Source organism: Corvus cornix, chromosome 1A (genome assembly GCF_000738735.6).
Source record: "Corvus cornix cornix isolate S_Up_H32 chromosome 1A, ASM73873v5, whole genome shotgun sequence".
NCBI classification, from domain to species: Eukaryota; Metazoa; Chordata; class Aves; order Passeriformes; family Corvidae; genus Corvus; species Corvus cornix.
Genome location: NC_047057.1, coordinates 26,049,848 through 26,055,898, shown reverse-complemented (window position 1 = coordinate 26,055,898; position 6,051 = coordinate 26,049,848).

Below are 6,051 nucleotides of genomic sequence, written 5' to 3'. Positions count from 1 at the left end.
TTGTAAATTAAGCTGTCTTGTAATATAATGACATTGCCTGGTATTATGAATCATTTAGAATTAGAAACATTGATCTGAATAAGAAATAAAGGCTTGCTAAGAAGTGGAGAAACATGTACAGCTGACACTGAGGGCTGGTAGGCATAGGCCTGTGGAGGATGCATTGCATGCTGCCCCACCACTGCAGAGTGTGTTGCTTCTGAGCCTGTGGTTAGCACCTGGCTCCTCATTTGCAAAGGTTTTCAGGTACTCCAGGGGTTGCTTTAGCAATTATCTTTTCCTCAGATCCAATTTCTTTAAAAACTTTTCTTCTTCACTGGATGTCTCAGGTGGGTTAATATTAAAATTTTATATTTGCCAGGGGCTTACTTTTCAATTAGCAAAAGTTTGAAAAGTCTGGGTTAGGGTGGAAGAAAGTTTTAAATACAGGGAGAAGGTGGCTGGGCATGTGATGCCTCTCTAAATGTTTGATGAGGCAGAGGACTGTGTTCTTGTTTCCCATACTCTGTACGGGGCAAAATCCCCACGGGGATGTTTGTACATTTTTGGAGCAACTCTCTAAGTATAAGTTTGGCTCATTTCCTAAAGCAAATTCAATATTTAAAAACCACCCCCAACAAAAAACATGAAAAAGAAGCCTAAAACAGTGTTTGGGGTTCCTGTCCTTTTTATAAGAAATGGATACATTCTCAGTCTGATCAGCTAATTTCCCTCAACATCCCCCAAACTCACAAAACTACAAGTGGAGAGAACTTTCTTGGTATTTCCTGGCAAATATTTCTCCCTCAGATCAAAGACACCACCCAGTCCTCTGAAGAGAGCTAAGTTAGGGAGCACTGCAGCTACTTTCCTCCAGCCTGAGCATATGGGAATGCAACATGTTTTTCTGCATGTGTTGTGCTTTAGCATTCATGGGTATCTTTATGAAGGCAAGTTTCGAGTCACATGCTGCGTCACACTACAGGGAAGAAGAATATCAATTACACAGCATGCTCAATCATGAGAGGAAATGGATTTGACTAACTGAATATGCAAATGACAATTCAAAATAAAATTATGAGCTCTTCCTGATGTGTAAATGCCACTGGTGAAAAACATTTTAATGTATTAGTGCTGGACTTGAGGAGAGTGTGGTTTATGAAGGGAAAAGAGAAAAATGTAATTTAATTTCTTCTTGCATTGTATTATTCTTGTTGGTATTTTTCTAGTTTGGAAAAGCATAGCTGATGTGAAGCTTTAAAACATATTTTGACATTTAAAATGCAGCTTCCTGTGCTTGCATTCATGCATGGTTTCCTGAGATGAAGGGTGGTAAGTAAATACTCACTGCTAATTTTCCTGTGAACACCATGAGACTGTACAGGATGGGATTTTGTTGTACACAAGGACAAGCTGCTTCTGGAATCTTATACCCTCTTGCCCTACTAAATCAACAGCTGTTTGGCAAGGAGACGGGAATTTTCTTATTTACCCACAACTTAGTATTTACAGCTCATCCCCCATGGTGTGGGTGGTCATGATGCCTCGGAATGGCTACCTGAAAACAGAGGCTAGACAAGATTAAGAGAATAAAAGCAGGTATTTATTGAAGTGCCTTCAATAAAGGTACACTGTGGGTACAGAACTCCAGGGCTACACCCAAAATGGACACTGGGTCATGAGTTTTCCACACTTTTATAAGTTTGGTCCATTTGCATATCACAGTTAATTCTCCAATTACAATTTCAGGTAATGATGTCATTACCCCAGTGGCTTAGTTCACATATTTCAGGGCCTGGGACAACAAGGTGTCCTTGAGTCCAGGCCCAGAGAGGACTTGTTATGTCTAACCAGAATGGGAGAACAGTAGCTAACAGGCTATGGAGTTTTAGAGTTACAGAATAAAGCAGTACAGCATCTGAAAAATATAAAAGCTAAATCCTAAGGCATCAGTCACAGTTCACTTCCTGAGGCTGCTCAGTGAGACCAGCACCTCCCACCTGCTGTTGCAGAAGTCTCTGGTGCAGCATCTTTTCCAGTCCTGATTGCAGAAGTGTTTCACTTCACACAGTGTGGTGAGCTGGCTCACAGGAAGATGATGTGCTGTACTCAGGAGCATAACACTCTCCTGAGTGGGGAAACCTAATCCCAAGTATCTTAAAATACTGTTTAATTTAGCTGGAGCGCTGGCAATCAAGGCCAGTTTCCAATGTGCTCAGTGAGTACTGGAACCTGTCATTGAGTTAAATAGGAAAGTCTCTTTCCCCTCTTACCAGCTCTTGTATGGAGCTCGTGTTTGGGGGTCTCATTTAATCATACCCACGAGCTTAACTTTATAAGGCAATTGTGTCCAGCTGACTCTGGAACCCAAGTGCCCACCAAAAGCCACTCTATCTATTCAGAGTTCATCAACCTTGTCCTGCCTTGCTGGTGGCCTCAGGGACCTGCTTGCACACCTTGCTTTCTTGAAATCCTGGGTGTGGGCAGCACTGCCCCTTCACACCATGCGCTGATAGTAGGTGGAGGCTCTGGGGCAGGTCCTCTCTTCTTCTGGAGGGGGGGAAATGGCCTGCAGTGTTTCTCCACAGAGCAGCTCTTCTCTAGCCCTGCACATGCTTCAAGGTGCAGCCTTGCTGTGCACTGCATGTGAGGCTGTACACAGCTCAGGTGCAGGAACAGGATGTTGCTCTACACCAAGGAAACCCAAACGGAGGGCTGAAAGCAGAGTTGAATTTGTTTAGGTGGCAGAGTAACATTTGGTGGAAAAGTGCAATCTGGGTCCTACTATGTATCCCACCAAATTGGGACATTTTAGGTTATGTTTCCTTTGGACTTGTCAATAAGCAAACCAGTGTTTCGTAGACTGTAGGCAGAAGCACCAACGTGGGTGTCCAGAGCTTTACAGACACAGGAGGCTCCCATGAGAGCACTGGGATGCTTCACTCAGCTGCCTGCAAGCTCAGTGGTTACTCTGCTGGTGCCATTCTCATTACAGTATTGTCTGAGTGGGGTTTGGGGTAAATCCGTGATAGCTTGAACAGGAGCTGTATCTAAGCCATGCACTCAGACCGGGGATTTCTGCTGTGGGAAATACTACCACATAAATAAATGAAAAGTGAAAGATGGATGAGCTGGAACGAGCTGTGAACTGACAGCTTTGTGACTGGTTTTGACTTATTTTCTTTTTGTGGTCTAAAGCCGAGTGCCTCATAAATTCTGAAGACATCAAAACTCTAATCAACCCAACTAGAACCATCCTAGGTTTGCTGGAAATACAAAGAGCAGTGACTAACTAGAAGACAAGAGACAGTGAGAAGGGAATGAGTTCTCTCCTCAAAGTGCTGGTTTGGGGTATTTACTTCAGTTTTGACACCAGGATCAAACCAGAATGCAGACAAATTCTGGGTATTTGGGATCACATGGTGACTGTCCTACAATCTAATATGGACCTAGAGATGAAAATATTTTACTGATGGATCTTAAAGGTCCTGGGATGCCCAAATAGATACCTGCTAGTGCACCTCAGCCATGAGGTGACACATCGTAAGACGCCATTTGGCAACTGCTGAGCAGTGTGCTGGTCTTGGGGGCTGTTTCCCACTTTGCTCACTGGGTAGACAGGAGGGCAGCAGGCTTTCTGGGGGGAAGGAGGATGTAAAATGAGAGCAGCTGCATTGGATCTGGTCAGAGCCCCATCCAGTCCAGCACCATGGTTCTCAGAGCTGCCAAAATGGGATGAGCTTTAAGAATGGTTCAGATGGTCCTGATCTTAGGTTACTAGCTTTGTGTCTAAGAGCCCAGGGTGCAGCCTTCTCCCATGAATCTGCCCCAGATCCCTCAAATCAATACAAGCATCTGGATCATCCTTTGGCAGGACTCATAATTTTACTCTCTATTAGGGTTATTTAGTGAACAGCTGGCTAAAAAAATTGGAAAATGAACTACGGTAACAATACTCCAGCTGCAATTTGATATCCAGCATCATGCAATGACCAACAAAACTTCTCTCCAGGGTGTGCACAAGTGAGAGCTGTTTACTTTTCTTTGGCAACAGTTCATTGTGCAATTTTGAGTAGCAACTTCCCAGCTGCCAACAATTTCTTTTGTTTCCTCAAAAGAGCCACTGGGCACCTGATGCACAGCAATGAATTGCAGAAAAGTACTAGTTTTTCAGATGCTGGGGTTCTGGTTTTGCCCCCTTCATAGGAATTGTCTCTAAATAACATAATTTTGTAATATCCAATAGACGTTTTGGAGCAGATGTTCAGGAGTCCCACACTTACTAAGCTTAAGTATGGCATAACCCAGCAGGACAAACTGCTTGCCCCAAAGTGAAGATGCCTGAACACTCTCTACATCTACTACAAGTCTCCAACAGCTAATCTTGATGTTTATGTACACATTTTTGTGCATCAAGAGCAGGCTCATTCAAAAAGTTTCTTCCTCTTGTCTGTAGGTGGTACCAGTCTGTTCTGGCTTGTTCAGACAAGGACAAGTTGTGGCCCATTGTGCCCTTCTGTATTTGTAGCTGAGGTATGCTGCAGGTCCATCATCTGAATCCTTCCTAGTACTAGTCTTTCTTTTATACACCTTTATCTCTTTTTACACGCCTATGCCAAACACACAGGAATTACAAAATACTTGACTTCCTGCCCTAAACCAAGCAGTCTTGTGGTACGTCTGGATGCAAGACCAGCAGGATGCGGTTCCTTTATAGGGCTCTCTTTCCAGCCCTGTGTTCTGTCCTTCTCCAGCTCATGTACATCGTCAGTGTATTCCAGCACTGTACTGTCTCCATTCATCAGATCTCTTACCACATGCTTGATCTTGAGACAATTTAGTTCAATGAGCAGTTTTTGATATTAGAAACTTGGTTCAAATTCAGGCTGGAAGGTACCATGTTTCCTCATCCACAGAAGCATCTGGAGACTCACCTGAGAGTAAAAATGAAATAGAGGCAGAGACCAAGCTTAAGAGGTCTGAGCTACCTTTCCCATCAGCCATGGCAGAAGATGGAATCTTCTGCATCCTCAGTGCTGCAGCAGATGTTTCATGCACAAACACCACTGTGGGAATGTGCCTGATGGCAGGTAACATCTACTATTGCCTTGTACTATAATAAAATAATAAAAGCCCCACTGCTCAGCCAGATGTAGCTGTGCAGCCTTACCTGCTTTCAGGCACTGTATTCAGCATATAATCATCATAATTTTTAGATGCCATCTTTAGAGTGTTAAATGGTGCCAGGACACAAGCCCAGAATGGAAACTTGCCTGTCTACCCTGTCAGTTTGTTAGGATGGGCCACAGCATACTTCTAGTGTGAGTCCATACACAGGTTGCCTCCACAAGAAACAAAACAGATCAGTCTGAAGCCTTTCTCCAGTTCTAGGTCTGTGATTCCCATTCTTCTGGCCACAGCACTGAACATGACCCATCTGATACTACTTTTTTTCTTGGCTTTTTTTTTTTCTTCATTCTTTTCTTCCTTTTCTTCAGCTCCTTCCTTCCTTCCTAAGAAAAGGAGTAACCTTTGTCTAAGGATAAAAATCTTCATACTCTTTTTGCAAGGCAGAGGAAATCTTTAGGGCTTTCAGCTATAAAAACCCAATTTGTCAGTTTTTTTCCCCCTTCCCCATCTCTCTTAATGGATCTCTTATGCATTTATAATGCAGTCAGTACCACAGTATCTAGGGACCTTATAAAGAATTTATAGAGCAAACATTTTTTTTGCAAACATTTTCTACTTCTCTTCTGGCTATTCCCAATCTCTAAACCAGGCTGTTCTCTTTGATTTGCATAGGAAGGCAAGTTGTCTGTTTTATACTCTTAACACAGACTGTCTTACAGCATCCTGGCTTTGCGTTTGGGATGATAAAACCAGGTTCACTGGGATTTACTTTAGCAGTTATTAACTACAGAACTGTCTCTAATAAGCAGAGCTGGCTGTGTTTGCCCATCAGCATCAGCACTGGCAGTTCCTTAGCTCCATGCAGAGTGGTATCTGAGGTAAGAGCCCAGAATATTTCACAACACCTTGAAGTGACTATATAATCATTATGTAGAGAAAATA